The 17,752-nt window shown below is 44.2% G+C and overlaps 1 protein-coding gene across 5 annotated transcripts in view; it reads left to right on the forward strand.

Annotated features, from left to right (window-relative positions):
* The first annotated feature begins 909 nt into the window (after nt 1–909).
* NAV1 (neuron navigator 1) overlaps nt 910–17,752 on the forward strand; it is a 355,581-nt gene continuing 338,738 nt past the window's right edge. For all 5 annotated transcript variants that reach the window (XM_069074553.1, XM_069074552.1, XM_069074554.1 and 2 more), the window contains exon 1: nt 910–1,301. The gene's annotated coding sequence lies outside the window, so the exon portion shown is untranslated. The remainder of the gene's footprint in view (nt 1,302–17,752) is intronic.

Here is a 17,752-nt window from a genome sequence, read left to right on the forward strand (position 1 = left end):
TGGGGAGGCTCTGATTTTCCCAAAGCCTCATGGTTGTTTGTGACAGAACCAAGACTAGGACCTAGGTCTCAACTCCCATCGAATGCTTTCCCCACCATTCTGCTTAAAGGTGAGCCAGAAGCTCCCTAATAAATGCTAGTTGACTCACTGACCAGGTCTCAGCTCAATAGTTCATTCTGCTGAAAAGATGGGAAAGCATCATGATAACTAAGCTCAGTCACCTGAAAATAGTTCTGATTTTTTTTTTTTTTGAGGATGAAGGGAGAAGTGAAAGTTTCAAATCCCACCCCTGACACTACCTGTATGACCTTGGACAAGTCCTGTAACCTCCCTGGGCCTCAGTTTCCCAAATTGTCAAATGTCTATGTCATACTAGCTGGCTTCCCTAGATCTAAGTTTCTATGAAGGGTCAGCAAAGTAGCAAGAAGCATCCTTGGACTTTTTGTCCTAGAAAATCAAACAAATCATATAGAGAACAGGAGGGGGTGGGGGGAGGAGGAAGAACCTGGTGATATAAGGAAAGGGGCAGTAGGAGGGGAGGGAGAATCAATGAGCCAAGGAAAACCTCATTTGTGTAAAGGTTTTCTGCTCTGGCCAGGAAGCAACCTGAGCCACACCACCAAAGAGTTGTTCTTTCTACTTCTGGGAGAGAGGAGAGATGGGGAGCTGGGGCAGGGGGAGGGGTACGGGGAGGGGCGTGGAGAAGGCAAGAAAGGGTTACTGGGAATAGCTTTCCAATGACAGAGTCTGGAAGGGACCCATGCCTCCGCCCCTCTGCGGGTTAAACTGGCACGGGGCGGGGGGGGGGGGGGGGGGGGGGGGGGCCAAAGCAGAGAAGTCCCCTTCCTCCCTCCCTCTCTCCCTCCCTCCATCCCTCTATCTCCTCCCATCCCGGCAGTGGCCTGGCACACCCACCCCTCCCCTAAGCCAGCAGCATAAAGGGCTGGCGTGTGCCTCGGGGGCAGAGGGTCACATGGCTCCACCCCCTCGCCGGGGGATCCCGGGGGACCGCACTTTGTTCAGGATGCTGCCGTACCCATTGTGGAGGCACAGCCCGCTGCTGGCTCTGTGAGAGGGCTTGGAGAGGAAGAGGAGGAGGAGGACGAGGACGCAGGCAGGCGCCGCCGGCCGCGCTTCAGCTCAGGGGGCCGGCTCTGGCGGCCAGGGGGAGCCCCTGAACAAACTTTGTGAGGCGCTAGGGTACATCGTGGGGCAGCTCGGGGAGGGAACGAGATCTGCGTCTGGAAGATGGGCAGCTCCCCCCAGCATGCATAAGCCGACCAGGAGGACGGACCCTAACGGTGAGTGGCTTCTCTGCAGTTTGGCTGACTCGATGAGCTCGGAAGGTCCCGGCGTCTGAGTCACCACGGGTTTGTTAGAGTTGGTGGCTGACTGGAAGAATGAAAGAGGTCTGACACTTGGGGTTCTAGCCGAGGCTGATGGGCAATGTGCTGTCTTGGGCAGGGGCTGGTTTGGCAGAGGGGAGAGACTAAAAGAGTGGTGAGTGAAAAAAGGAAGGGGGGGGTACAGAGAGAAAGAGGCAGAGACAGAAAGAGACAGACACAGAGAGACAGAGACAGAGAGACAAAGACAGTTAACATAACGTAGAAAGCTATAGTTATAAGCCTGACAGTAAACTCAGTACATATAGACTATATCAGCACTTATCAAAACAGTCAACTTTCAGACTATATCTTTCGGCCTCGGTTTGCTACATACATATTTTGAGTTTCTGTGAGGGCAGACACAAAATAGAGAGTACTATATTTCCCACACTCTTTTCACACATCTACAACCTGAAGCTCCCAAAGGCACTGAATTCTTTCTAGCTTGCTGACTAGTTGCTGACTAGTTGTGACAGAGGGGACGGGAAGAGCCAGAGGGCTAGGGCAGGTGACTTTGTAGGGTGTTTTAGAATTTGCCTCCCTGTAGCTGGGCCAGGACACATCCCTGATCCCCCAGCTTCTCTGTAATGGTTTCTGATCTTTGCTCTGCTGCTTTTCTGTCTGGTACCAGCCCCTCTCCACACCCCCCCCCCAAATATCTGCTGTCCGGGTGTAAAAGGAACACTTGGGAGTGGAGTTTATTAGAGGGTCATTCTAGAGACCTAGATCCTGGAAGGGAAAGGGGAGGGTAGCCCCCAAAAAATAAAGTCAGCTAAGCCCCACACAGAGCAAAATGTAGAAGGCAAGAATCTGGGGGGAAGGAGGGAGATGATGAGTCAATTTATGCAGCAAAGAGGGAACCTTGTTCCCCAGAGCTGAATAGAAGAACATCAGCTGTTGGGTAAAGCAGACTTTGCTAGGACATTCACTGGGCTCAGCTGGCTGGCGTCCTAGGAATACGGGAATCAGCTCCATCTCCTTGCTGATAATATGTTGTTTATCTCGCTTCCTGTTTCAATGATTCAAGATGCCATTGGCTCATTAGAACTTAGTGCTGAGGAAGACTTCTGTACAAACAAGAGCCTCACTGGTATTCTCTTCTTTGGGTTTATGTCTTGAGATTATCCAATACCAAGGATCTCACCTCCAGGTTTCACTTGTGGTAGAAACCAGCGTGTCACACAAGGGATGTTTGTATCAGAGTTCGGGAGCTAATTCAGCACCCCACAGCTTGGGGCTCCATCTCAGGGTCATTGGTTTCCCTTTGTCCAAGGACCTAGGCAGGCAATACTAAAGGCTTTTTAAACTCTGTCAAGTGCCTTGGTTTGGGTTAGGAAGTTTATATTTTGGTCACTTCTGTTTTGGGGGTTCAGTCTGGGTAGGAAGGCACAGGGAAGCTGTCACAGCAGAACTGTACCACTGCCACCTCCCAAAAAGATGCCTCTTGCAGTTGTATTTGTTTCCAGAACTGGTTTCTAAGGGGAAATCTGGTTGTTCAAGGTTTCTCTATTTAGATGTTACTACCTCATTTTGACGTAGTGCTTCATGGTTTACAAAGGGCAAATTTTCTTGTCATAACAACCTTGGTAGTCAGGTGCTATTATTATCCCTGTTTTACAAATGAGGAAACTGAGGCTTAGAGAGACTAAGGGATTTGCCTAGGGTCATGAAGCTAGCAGTGCCTGAGGCAGATGCACCCAGATATTTCTGATGTTAAATCCAGAGCTCTCTTTTCTATGTCTCCCAGTCTCTATACCATTACTTATACTCTGAGTAACTCAGAGGGTGCTATTTATATATTTTACATCTTATTTTTTTTTTCTTGCACAAAAGGAGAATAAGGAAAGCTCCTATCCCAAGGTGAAGTTGGGAGGTGCTTTGATATCTTCATTTGCCTAAGTAAAGAGAAACTCACTACTTACCAACTTATTTATTAACTTACTGTATGACCTTGGGTAAGTGACTTTCCCTTTCTAGACTTCAGTTCCTCATCTATAAAATGATGAGGTTAGAGTAGATGGTCTCTGAGACCCTTTCTAGCTCAAAAAACATTCTGTCATTCTCAACCTCCATGAGCTCTCAGGCCCCCCAACTCAAGAGTTTAACCCTAAGAGCTGATAGCGAACCATGTAGTTTTGCCTTTTATTTTATTTTGTGAAACCTCCCCTGAAGCAAGGCTACCACTCTTCAGTTTGGGAAGGAAAACCACTTGGAGCCTGGCCAGCTTCAAACATTTTGGTATTATCTGGGTTCTGGGTTTCTCAGGCAGGGAGTATAGCCTCCTGGGGGAGCCTCTGAGGGAAACTGAAGTATTGTTTTTCCTTTTCTTGTCTAATCCTCCCCCACTCCCAACCCAGCAAGCCCACATCCTCTGGAGTAAGCCTCTGGGGTCCCTTTCAGCTCTGACTCAGAAGGAAAGGAACACCCTAGCCTAAGAGGGTCTCCTGTCTGTCTGAAAAATTCTCATATTTTCTCTCTGCCTCTCTCTCTCTCTCTCTCTCTCTCTCTCTCTCTCTCTCTCTCTCTCTGTATTTCTATTTTCCTATTCTTTGCTTTGAAGATTCCCCTTTAAAGTAGAAAGAACAGTGATGAATGGTATAAGCAATGATAGCTGGTACTTAGTTATGTCCCTAGTGCTGCTTGTATAGAAATCTCTGCAGATGTTACCTAGGAGTAAATGTTACTAACCAAGGGAGGAGTAAAACCCAGCAAGGAATAAGATCTGCAGTCTTTCCAGAGAAGCTAAACCACTCACCCCTAGTGCCTCTGCATAGAAGGAACACAGAGAACTCAGAAGTGGAACAACACTTGGCAAAAGCACCCTCTCTTCGGGCCTTTGGTTTTTAGCTCTACTCATCATAGAACAATAATTAAAAACATTTTCTTGTCTTTATTCTAGCATGTATGCACACATATTTCTGTATAGATGTAGACATACATATACCATATCATACATACACACATACATATACACATGCATAAAGCAAGAGTAAATCCTAAGATGATTATCACAGAAACCGATCTCCCAAGTGGAATCTGTTCCCTTGACCTACCAAGAGGGCTGACTCAGGCCTAGCTGGGACATTCCAGTTTCCTTTGAGGTGGCAGGGATTTTGATACCCTATTTCCTGTGTTTCCTGAGACGTGAAGAGAAGCAGGATGACTGAACCCCGAGCCATTCAGCTATGCCAGTGGCTGCTACTCCCTGACTTTGTATGTTCCCCATTCAGGCCACACATGCATTCTTCCAAATCCACTTACTCTTATTTCATTTTATGTTTTTTGGAGGGCAATTGAGGTTGAGTGACTTGCCCAAGGTCATATGGCTAGTTTTTGTGTTAAGTGTCTGAGGCAGGATCTGAACTCAGGTCCTGCTGACTCCAGGGCCAGTGCTCTATTCACTGCGCCACCTAGCCGTCCCCTACTTACTCTTATTTTAATATGAGAGATGAAGTCCCGTAGAAGAAAATTTAAAGGTGCTAAATGCATCTGGCCTGGTAAAAGCCCACTAATAACAAGGTATTTCTGCTTCAGAAGGCTCTGAGACTATGTATTGAAGCCCAGCCTTCCAAAGGTTCTTCATTGGACTGTTGGTAGCTGAAAAAGTCAGGCCATTGGAAGGGTAAATGTGATTTACTCAGGGCACTTCCCCCCACCCCCAGGGAAGTCAGCATGGAAGATAGAAGTCTCATGCCTGTGTACATGATCCCCAATCTCCAGCATACTTATCCCAACCCAGAGAAATCCACAAGTTTGAAACCCAGATATACCAGGTTGCAGTCAGTAAGACTAGAAGTGGGAGTTCAGTCATTTCTGGTGGTTTTTCACTGGGTACTATTACCCAGACATCTCTAGGTGCCTCTACCCAGCCTGCTGACTCCAAGTCTAATACTCTGTAGCTAGTGGTCAAGTAGGTGGTACCATGGATAGAGTGCTAGGCCTGGAGACTGGAACACCTGAGTTCAAATCCAGCCTGAGACACTTACTAGCTTGTGACCCTGGACAAGTCCTATTAGCCTCTACTGGCCTCAGTTTCCTCATCTGTAAAATGGGGATCATAATAGCACTTACCTCCCAATTGTTATGAAGATCAAATTGTAAAGCACTTAGTACAGTGCCAGGCACCCAGTAAGCACTATATAAATGTTAGCTATTATTGTCATCCACTACACATTTAAGTAGTAAGCAAATGATGGTTAGAAAACAGTGCAAAATTATCTTTGCTCTCATTAATTCCAATGACTTTCTATTTTAATTCTGCCCCCAAAAGATGAGAACTAGAGTCATCATGATGATGGTTATGGTGTAGTAATACTACAGTTATCTAGCATTTATACAAGGGTGTTCCTAAAGTCTGGACACACAGGAAATCTCATTAACTATGCATATTTTCAAGAAATGAAATTTTCAACAACATTTTATTTAATTAGCATAAATTCTAGCCATGACAATTTCATATGGAATAAAAACTTTCATTAGCTATTGGGGACTATTTTCCATATTAATGAGATTTAATTAATTAATGAGATTTCCTGTGTGTCTCCTATATCTTCCCATGAAATCTCATTTATGCTAATTAAATAAATGTTGTTGAAAATTTCATTCATTTCATTTCTTGAAAATATGCATAATGAGATTTCCTATGTGTCCAGACTTTAGGAACACCCTGTATATCACTTTCAGGTTTAAAAAATATTAGCCACAGCTTACCTAGCACTTTCAGTTTACAAAATGCTTTTACATGCAGTATCCCATTTGGCCCCCACTCATGACAACCCTGTGAGGTAGGTACAATGGGGATTATTGTCCTCACTGTATAGACGATCAGATTTAGGAAATTTGTCATCCCATTTCAGTCTAACCAGATGGGGCCACTAACCATCAGTGTATTATTGAATTCAATTCAGAAGTTATATATTAAGAGCTTGCTATATGCAAGGCATTGTGCTAGGCTCTGGGGATACAAAGCCAGATTGAAAAAACGAAATCCAACCCCTGTCCTCATGTAACTTACATTCTGTTGGGGGATTACTCATGCATAATAAAAGTCCCCAAGATCTCAGTGCTTTTAAAGCTTAAAATAACACTAAGATTTTGGGGACACCCTGTGTAATAATATAATGTAAAGAGGGAGAAAACACTAGCAATTTAGGAGGATCAGGGACCTTGTAGGACATGACACTTGAGATGAGTCTTTAAGATCCTAAGAGTCAGAAGTGAGGAAGACATGAGATAGGAGGAAATGGCACCATGCAAAGACCCAGAGGTGAGAGAGAGACTGCCTCAGGGACTAGCAAGTAGAGTTCAGGGAGGGAATAACATGAAATACATCTGGAAAAGTAACTTGCTCAGGGTCACACTGCTTTAAATGCCAGGCTAAAGAATCTGTCCTAGAAACAATAAGGATCAACTGAAGATTCTAGATAAAGGAAGCGATCATCCAACTTGTGCTTTAGAAAGATATCTTGGGCAGCTGCATGGGAGACAAGTTAAGGATGTGAGTGACAACAGCAAGGGGATCCAGAGGGGCAGGGGTAATGGGGCAAGTACGGACAGCTGAGTGTGCTTCTGTGTATCCCAGTGGGGTTAGGCTCTGGACCTATGATTTCATTGATAAAGGGAATTCACCAATGAGGAAGATCCCTCTGTTGTCATGGGCAGGTAGGTACCTTTTCAATAACTTATCATCTTAGAGAGTTGCCTAGAGAACTCAAAGATTAAGTACTTTGGAAGACTACTGTGTTATAAGAAATGATGAGCTCGATGATCTTAGAAAAACATGGATAGGGGTGGCTAGGTGGCTCAGTGAATAGAGAACCGACCCTGGAGTCAGGAGGACCTGAGTTCAAATTTGGCCTCAGACACTTAATACAAAAAACTAGGCATGTGACCTTGGGCAAGTCACTTAACCCCAATTGCCCTAAATTCCTCCTCCAAAAAGAAAAAAAAAAAGAGAACGGTAGGTCAAATAAGTTTGGGAATCTCTAGATGGTAGCTATCTCTAGAGTGGAGAGGGGGAGGGAAGAAAAAAGAAAAAAAGAAATTTACATGATACCTTTATTTTATAAAGCATAGCAAATTGTACATAATAGATTTGCAGTTTCGTGTGCAATCATCTTTTTTTATTATATTGTATTATGGAAATGCTTATTTTATTCCATAAATTAAAATTATATTTTTTAAAAATTTTAATTAACTTACTCAGGGTCTCACACCCATTATGAGTCAGAGGCAAGATTCAAACCCAAGTCTCCCTGGCTCCAAGGTCAGTGTACCCACCATGCCAGGGTTGCCTCTATGTTCCAGTGACAAATAATTTTGTTCTCTGTTGTTCTGTATTAGCTGTTCCTTTTCTCCAAGTTTATTATAATGACGATAGTCCAAAGTGGACATTACAAGGAGGAGAATCTCTTTTGAAAGACTTGGGCCAAGATACCAACTGTTCCCTTTCTGTCTCTACTATAAAAGAGGCAAGACAGCTAATCCAGGACGCCTGTGTTTAGGCTAATGGAAGCCTCCAAACCTCTGGCAGATGCCTACCTTATCTCTCATCTGTTCTGACCTTCCACTTTCCCCCTACTCTCTCCAAAATCCTGGAAATGAAGGAATGGCTTCTCTCCCCTCCCCTAGCAGCCTCCTACAGCTGTGTGTTAAGGCCCACTGTCAGGCCTCTTCCCCCTCCCCCACCTCCCTCTATTCCCTTTTCTGGATTTACTCAGCGTTAGTAAGCATGTGTCTGCATAGCTCGCTCTCTCTCTCTCCCCCCCTTTCTTTTTTCCCCCCTTCTCCCCCCTCCTCCCCAGCTGGGAGGGACTAGAGACCTGCATAATCTCCACAAAACACTTAACTGTCCCAGGGGAGAGGCAAGGCTCAGGGAGATGGGGAGGGCATAAACAGCCAGCTCTCCTGCTAATGGGGTCTAGGCTGCTGCTCCCCCTGCTGCCAGACAGCAGGCTGAACCTCAGGCCTCCCAATTCCCTCTTCAGGGTCCATTCACACCATGGTCGGGGGGGAGAGGGGACCAACTTTGCCTGCAGCCCTCAAGGTGGTATTATTGAAGGCCCCCAGAGCCACGGCCCAAAAGACCCTGCCTGTGCCATGAAAACACAGAAATCATTTGGGGTTTTTAAATATCCCTTTTACCTTGATGTTTCTTTCAGATGGAAGTGGTTCAAGAAAGACTAAAAAATATTTGTTTTGTAACTCCTGTTAATTTTTCGTACAATTATAGTGCTCTTAAGTGGCAAGGCAATCCATGTGAGGTCCCTTTGGGTTATTTCATATAGTAGAGTTTCCCGACCTGGCTGCCTTTCCAGGCTTATTATACGTCACTCCCCATCACATGACCTTTGTCCCACCAAACTGACTACCATCATGAATGCCTATCATGCAGTGCCCCATCTCCCGCCTCCATGCCTTTGCATAGGCTGGCCCCACACCTGAAATTCACTCTCACTTGACCTCTGAGTTTTAGGGATCCCTAGCTTCGTTCAGAGATGAGCTCGCTTCCTGTCTCCTAAGGGCAGTGCTTCCTGATCCCCCCAAGTGATAATGCTTCCCCCTCAAAATAACCTTATATTTATTATGCTTGTATGTGTACATGGTGTCTCCTCTAAATGAATGTAAGCCCCTCGTGGGGGAGGAGAGACTTTCATTTTTTTTGTCATTCCATCTCCAGCGAGTGGTACAAAACAAGATCTTAAATGCTGATAGCTGCTTGTGGATCTAATATTTAAGACCATTCATTTTCTAATGTGCTGATACATCTTATCTGTTCTGCTTTTACCGAGAGTTTGTTGTCCCCCCCCCATCCATACACCCTCCTTGGAGCCCCAAGATTCTCACTGCCACCCATTTATACTCAACTTCCCTATTTTTTTAGCACAAAATCTCAATAATGGATTGGTTAATGCCACATGGAGCTCTGAATCATCTTCCCACTTCCCTTTAGCAACCAGAGAGGCCACTCTAGGGACCTTCAGAGTGACGAAAGAATAAGGAGGACTGGAGAGCAGAGGGAGATTTGGCCAGACTTATGTCCAAACTCATTTTCCAATCCAGACAAAGGCCTCTGTCTTGGTTTTGATGGCAGGACTGGGCTGATACAGAGAGAGAGGACCTCTTAGAAAGTCCAAAAGAGACAGCCCAGAAAGGACACTTCTCTAGACGGTGGTTCAGCCTTGCTGAGGAAAGTCAGGATCATAGGATCATGGATTAAAGCTAGAAAGGATTGTAAAAGCCATTAGGACCAATCCTTTCATTTTGCAGACGAGACGGAATGTCCTGACAAGTAAAAATAATAATTGCCAGCATTTATATAGTACTGTAAGGTGTGCAAAATGTTTATGACTATCTCATTTGATCCTCACAGAAAGCTGGACAGGTCGAGGTAGGTACTATGGTTATCCCCATTTTACAGATGAGGAAGCTGAGGCAGAAAAAGGCTAAGTGACTTGCCCAAGGTCACACAGTTAATGAGTGTCTACGGGCAGATTTGAACTCAGATCTTCCTGACTCCAGGTTTAGCACTCATCCACTGAGTCACCTGGCTGCCTGAGGTGGTAAACCTCAGAGGCAGAGCTTAAATCTTATTCTTCCTAACAGCAAGGCTGGTTTCCCAGTCTCCCAGTTGTGACATGTTCTATTTTGTTTCCATGATTGATCCCTGTAGCAGAGGCTCTAAACCTGAGGTCTGTGAATTGGGTTTTTAAAATGTTAGATATTTTGATAGCTGTGTTTTAGCATAATTAGTTCTCTTTGTAATTCTATATATTTTATTTTATGTATTTTAAAACTTTACTCTGAGAAGGGGTCTGTAGACTTCACTAGACTGCCCAAGGGGACTGTGGTCAGAAGAAGGCTAAGAACTCCTGGTTTTAGGCACTCTGCCTAAATAGTAGAAATAAAAGAATTAACTGAGGTTTCTGCTACCTAGGGATCTGCTTTAGGCAGAGGATGAATCAAGAAGGGGGTGGGGCTGTTTCCCACCTATGTCTGGTCTCCATTGTCCTAAATCTTCCTGGTCACTAAGCACAATTGTGCCCCATGGTGCCTTTGCTTATCCTGCCTCCTCTCAAAGCTGGCTCACCCTCGCTCAGACATCCATTTTCTCTTGAGTGTGTGATTACCATGGCCCTTCCTGGGCCCATCCAGAGTGGACAAAGGAGCAGGAGAGTCACGCTGGCGGGCTGTACTTACCCAGGAGAGGCCAGCTTCCCAACCATCTGCACACTGGCCTCTCGAACAGGCTAATCATGTTGGCATCTAATGGGGAGCACTTCCTGAGCAGCCATGTACCCCAAGGGCCCAGAGGGGGAGGGGACACATGGCAGCAGCAGACCAAGACGGGAGAATGTACCCTGTCTGGGGAAAGATGAGTGGAGGCAATGTCTGCTCTGAAATGTGTGGTCATACCCTGGGCCACTGGGGCTACCAGACTGCAAGCCTCTGGGGGCAGCAAGGGGTGGGGAGACAGGCTGGGGCTTTGTTCAGCACATCTCATCCATTGTCCCTTCTGGCCTGTGTTTCTAGGGCATTATAAATAGTACTGGATGCAGCAGGAAAATCCACAGATGTGACTGAGGGGAAGGGATGGGGTGGATGGTAGGGAGAGAAGATGCAGGAAAGTGAGGGATTTGAAATGATGGAAGAGAAACCTGTGGTCCTGAGTGCAGTACAAATTGTAGCTGTCTCCATGGTAATGAACCACGGGACAAGGGCCCAACCCAAGAGAAGCTCCAGAGAGTGCCTCAGGCCCAGGAGCCAAACATCAGACTGACAGATTATGAAGCCAGAAAGGCCTCTTGCTGGGTGTCAGGCCTGAGCTGCCTGCTCCCTTCTCTAATATATGTCTCTTTGCACAGCTAAGAGAGAGACCTGAACAATGCCACACCTTCACTGGCACCCTGGGTCACAGACTCCCTGAATCCTTGGCCCCTTCTTAGAGTTCTATCTAAAACACCTCAGCTTTGAGTAATGTGCCTGGAGGCAGCCCTCACAATGATTGGGAATAATGCTCATAAAAATTAAATTCAAGTCATTTTCCCCAAAGCAGGCTGCATGGGGGGACCGGAAGGACCCTATTCTATTTCCTCTATGCACACACCCCCAATTCAATCCATCAGCATCTATTTTGCTCCAGGCATTGAACTAGGCACCTGAGATACAAAGAGAAAAATGAAAAAACTTCTGCTCCCAACAAGATCGTAGTCTAACCAGGCCCTGAATATAATTAATGTGTATTAAAGGTTGTCAGTCAGAATCTAGGAGGCCATCCCACCAGGGGGATAGGGAAAACCTCAGTGTCATCCTGGGAATCTTCTCAGCCTTCTTATTCTCAAGGTGCACAGATCCTGAGTTCCTCATCTGACCTTGTTAGAGATTCTTTAAAGTGATTGTGGAGACCTCTCAGACCACCTCATCTGACAGTCAGTATTCAGACTTAGCTCATCTGATTACGTTGGATAACCACATTATGTGATAAAGCATTAGCCCTCCTGGGTAGTAAAAATAGACAGCATTTAGGTTTGCCAGGTACTTTACATATGCTATGTCATTTGAGTCTCACAACCACCCTGTGAGGTAGGTGCTGTCATCATCCCCATTTAAAAGATGAGGAAGTTGAAGCAGAGAGAGGTCAAGTGACTTGTCCACAGTCACACAGGCAGTGTGTGTATCTGAGACAGGATTCGAATTCAAATCTTTCTGACTCAAGTCCAGCACTTTATACACGACTGCCCACAGTAGTGTTAGGAACCCTTAGACAATCTGTCTCCTAAATTTTGCTGCTTCATCTTGTAGGCAACAGCACCCTTTTCCCTTGGGACTACTGGACAGTTAACGTCACAGATTGTCAGAGTTTAAAGGTACCTTACAGGTTCTCTATCAACTTCCTCATTCTAGAGAAAAGGAAACAGAAAAGTCAAGTGAGAAACCATGTGCAATTGTGCCAAGATTTGGGGCAGAGGGCCGGGGTTCAAATGGCTCTGCTATGTTACTTTGGGCAGGTCACTTCCTCTAAATTGTGTCAATTTCCTCGTCTATAAATGGTTAGATGGTCTGTAAGATCCCCTGTCAGGGCTAAATTCTCTGTGGTCTGCCCAAGGCCACATAGTGAAACCCAGGTCCCCTGACCCAGCCTTGTTCTCTTTCTCTTCCACCATGCTTTCTCCAATCCCCTGCAACAGTGGGCAGCTGGAATATTTGGAGAAAAGGTCACTGGTTCCCCTGCAGAACTGAAACTTATTCTCAGGCATAATCTGAGCTGGCCCAGCAGGTCCTTCTGCATCCCTGGGTGGCCAGCTGAGGAGAGTAATCCTGAGTTGAGTACAAGACGCTGACCTCATCTTGTGATCAGGATGGGAGGGGCAGGATTTTTTTTTCTGGTGTTTGACTTTCATATCTAAAGGCAGAGAAATAAATAGTATTGGACAAATAGTGTCTTACCCCATCTGCTCACATCTAGCCCAGCTTCTTCCCCGAGGCCATCATTGTCCCTACAACTAGCTTCATACCCCAGACTAACATTTGTCACAGTCATCCCAAGGGTAACTTCAGATGCAGTCCTTCCTCTCAAGAGGATGGCAGACTGGCCCTCTAACTTGCAGGGATTGGTATGCCATAAGGGCAGGACCCTGGGATGGCAGCCTTTTCCCAGAGCCTGCCCTGCCTTTCACCCCTGCAGAAGAGGTCAGATATCCCCCTCTTCACATGCAACAACATGGTTGGATTTTCCTCAGCTCTACTGCCCCCTGTGAAAAATTCCTAGTTCTAGCTCTATTGAGAGGTGATAGAGAAAGTGTCTGTGTTCACAGCAACAGGGCAGGATTCCAGGGCACTCATCTTCTGCCATAGTGAATTGAGACAAGTCATTTGTATATTCTCCAAAGGGAAACTTGACAGTGAGTGATCATTGTCTTCATTGTCCAATAGCCTTTATGACACAATACAATACAGATTTATTAAGTGCCAACCAAGTGTGTAGAGATCCCTGATAAGAACTGAGGTGATAACTTCCCTTACCAAATGGATGGCAAGGTTTGGATAACCCATAATTCCTGCTCTCCTGAAGCATATACCCTATTGGGAAATCAAGACATTGACATGGGTTTCTGTGAGCTCCTTGGAAGTGGGCATTATTTCATTTAATGCATTTCTACCCCCTGGCACCCAGCACCCAGTAGAAATTAAATGCACGTTAACTGATTAATACACAATACAAGCCTCTCAATTCATGCAGAGTAAATTATGCTGACAGAATCCCTTCCTGGTATGGACTTAATGTTTATAACAGATAACACTAATATGAATAGACACGGAACATACTTATAAATAGCTGAATAATAAACAGGGAATGGAAGTTTAAGTAAACAAGGTTAACAATTTGAATAGTATATGAATAAATGAAAAAAAAGCCTCATTAAAGCACTCAGTTTGCTAGGTGCTGAGCTGAGCAGCAGGGATGAAAATATAAGCAATAGCTCTTTGTGGAATATTTAAAATAATAGTGGTATAAGTAAAGGAGAATTGCACTGGGAAGGTGAGAGATTTATTGGAGTTTCATATTTTGGTGGAATAACAATAATTATAGCTGATGTGACAGCTATTATAACAAATACACTAGGAGCGGCTAGGTGGTGCAGTGAATAGAGCACTGACCCTAGAGTCAGGAGGATCCAAGTTCAAATCCAGCCTCAGACACTTAACACAAAACTAGCTGTGTGACCTTGAGCAAGTCACTTAACCTCAATTGTCCTACCTTCCCCCTCCAAAAAACAAGCAAAAATAAAAAAAAAACAAATACACCAAAACTCTTAGTGCATTTTAAGCTTATTAAATGTTAAAATAAGCTTAAAGTGCCCTAAAACTTTTGGGACACCTTGTATCATGCCTTAAGGTTTGCAAGGCATTTTACATATATTATCTCACTGGAGGAGGTTGGAGAGGCCTTTAGCTTCTTTCCCATCAGCCTGGGAAGAGGTAAGGGGAGGATTTCAAGAGCATCTGGAATAATAGGAAAAGCAGCCCAGAAATAGGATATTCCAGGTGTATGGCACAGCTTACAGGAAAGCTGGGAGGTGGGAGTGAGAGGATCTTCCACAGGGGTATTGAGCACATTGACCTGAAATTACTAGAGGGAATAACAGTTAAGTTCACTTAGGTTAAAAAAAAAATCATTTCCCATGTACAGAATGATCAAAAGTGAATTCTTTTGTCTTTTTAAAGCCCTTCCCAATCTTCCTTTACATTATTCTCCTTCCTGTACTCTGTGCTTTGGCCAGACTGGTCTCCTTGCTATTCCTTGTGCTTCACACAGGACTCTCCCTTCTCCATCTCCACTTCTTTGCATGGGCTGTCTCCCATGTCTCCCATACACCCCCTCCTCAATGCTGTCTCTTAGAATCCCTGGTTTCCTTTCAAATTCTACTCCACTGCCACTTTCTTCATGGAGTCTTTCCTCCATCTCCTGGTGACTTTTGTAGTTATTCAGTTGTTTCAACTGTGTCTGACACTTTACAGGGGAAGAAAGGGTGTTTCTTGGCAAAGATACTAGAGTGGCTTACCATTTCCTTCTCCAGCTCATTTTACAGATGAGGAAACTGAGGCAAACAGGGGTAAGTGACTTGCTCGGGGTCACACCAATAGTATCTGAGGCTAGATTTTAACTCAGATCTTCCTGACCCTAGGACTAACGCTCTACCCACTGTACCACTTAACTGCCTTTTTAGCTACTAGTACCTTTCCCCTCTACAAATAACTCATATCTATGTAGCATGTTCTTATATGTGTACCCGCCATCCTTCTTGACAACCCAAGCTCCTTGTGGCAGCCATTGCTTCATTTTTGTCTTTGTACGCCCAGCACTTAGCCCAGCCAATTTCTGGCATTTGGTAAGTGCTTAATAAATACTTAGTGATTCATTGCTTGATGTGAAAATGATATGGAGCTTTTAGTGAACTAAATATCAGTCAACAGTATGGCCCAGAGGCAAAAAAAGAATACATAGAGTTAGGATCTGGGTTAGAGTCTGGCTTCTTGAATAGGTGCTTAGAAATCAAGGCAGCCAGGCACTGGGTAGAGGTGTGAAAATAGTGGCTGCATGACTCCTGGGTGAGTCCAAAATAGATTAAAACATAGCTGGGAAAAGTTTAACAATATAAATTAAAGTATGATACAACATAAGGTTCGTTTGTGATTTTCTAAGTCAACATATTATTTTGATTTGAGTTTGACACCACTGATAGAATAGATAGAGGGCTTGGTCTAAGTAAGTTGGGCATGGGGTCAAGTCCTTCCTCTTATATTTACTGGCTCTGTGAACACAGGTAAGTCACGTTTACTCTCAGTGCAACTCCTACAACTATACATTGTAAATGAGGCTGATCAGGATCAATGGAGGGAGTATTCCCACCAGGAGTGCCCTATACAAATGAAATCACAGGACCAGACTAAAAGAAGTTTCTGGAATGCAAGAGGAGCTAATCTCATTATACTCAGCATTAGTCAGATCAGGTCTGGAGTATTATGTTCCACTCTCAGCAGTATATTTCAGAAGAATATTGACAAAATTGAGTGTATCCAGAGGAGAGCAACCAGGGTAGGGAAATGATGGGAAACTATGCCATATGAAAATGAGTTGAAGAAATTGGGGATATATAACTTAGAGAAGAGAAGACTTGGGGTGGGGGAGAGATAATAATTATCTCAACATATTTAATTTTCTTTTTCTTTTTTTTTTTTTTTTGCTTTTTGGAGGGGGGGAGGCAGGGCAATTGGGGTTAAGTGACTTGCCCAAGGTCACACAGCTAATTTTGTGTTAAGCATCTGAAGATAGATTTGAACTCAGGTCCTCCTGATTCCAGGGCCAGTGCTCTATTCACTGCGCCACCTAGCCACCCCCACATTTAATTTTTAAATGAAGAAGATGTAAGATTTGCTTTCTTTTGCCTCTTAGGACAGAACAAGGGCTGGTGGGTAGAAGGTGCAGAGAGACAGATTATTTGCTCAATATAATGAAAAATCTAATTAAAGGTGTCCTAAAGTGAAGTGGATCTCAAGGGGTGATAATTTCCCTTTTCAAATGGAGACTGGATGGCCACTTGTAATGGATGTTGTGGAAAGAATTCCTTTTTAAATTGAGATTGAACTAGATGATCTGTGAGATCTCTTCCACTTGGAAACCCACAAAAAGAGGAAGAGGTGATATAGCTGAGGTAGTCCAGCTTGGTGAAGGACTTTGAAACCATGGTTGAAGATCAGATCTGTGGTCCAACAGAATGAGGCTAGTAGCAGGGTCGGAGTGTTTTCACAGCAGCATTTAGTACCAAACACATAAAGTCAGTGCTAAGGTAAAGTGTGGTGAAAAAAAAAAAACAATTAGAGCCTGGAACACTAAGACATCAAGAGAAAGGTGTAGATAGAGGTGCTGTTGTGAACCATCCCACTTGCCAATATGGGAGAGCCAAGGAGGTCTGGATTTGGGGTCAGAAGACCATGATTAACTGCTCTTCTAAAAAAAGAGCAGCTCATAACTTATTGACATGCTGTAATGATAATTTCATCCTTGAACATGAGGAAATTCAATTATGGATCTGATTCTCACTAACAGGGAGGAGCTGATGATGGGACGGAAATGGCAGGAAAATTGTGGGAAGTGAAAAGGAAACTCCCTTCTAGAGTTTTTGATGGAGAGGAAAGCTAGGAATAGTTTGACATACATTCTCCATTTGGAGACTGCAGATTTCAAAAGTTTCAAAGGAAGGATGGGTAGCTCCATAGACTAAAATTTTATAGAGGGTCAAGGAGCTCAAGAAACTCTCAAAAATGAAATTCTGGATTATGTCAGAAATTATTCCAAAACAGAATTATTCCAAAGAAAAGGAATCCAAAAATTGTCTGAAGGATTGATATGAATGCATAGAGAATTTATTAATCAATTTATTAAAAAAAAAAGACATACACAGACCATGGAAGCAAGGGAAGGTTACAGAAAATGAATATAAAAATGTGAAGTGTTCCTTTAAGCCTGTAAGAATAGTAGCAGGAATGCTGAAACTCATAGTAAGTTTAGGGTGGATAAAAAAAAAAAGGAGGCTTTTATTATGCTGGGGGAAAGAAGAGAATCTAAGAAAGAAGAATGGAATGGTGGTTTAGGGTCAAAGGGACAATAGTAATTGACAACAGAGAAGGGATTGACAAGAGCTAAGAAGCAGAGCTGCCCATTTCTTATTTTTCTTAGGTTTTCTCTCTCTGAGGAGAATGACATTTAGACCTCCCCTTCTCTTCCACTGCCACCCCCCTGATGCAGGCCCTCATCATTTCATAATTGGACCACTACAAAAGCCTGCTGGTGGGTCTGCCTGTCTCAA

This window comes from Petaurus breviceps, unplaced genomic scaffold, assembly GCF_028583685.1.
Source record: "Petaurus breviceps papuanus isolate PSGF00001 unplaced genomic scaffold, PetGlider_PUasm1.0 90895, whole genome shotgun sequence".
Classification (NCBI taxonomy): domain Eukaryota; kingdom Metazoa; phylum Chordata; class Mammalia; order Diprotodontia; family Petauridae; genus Petaurus; species Petaurus breviceps.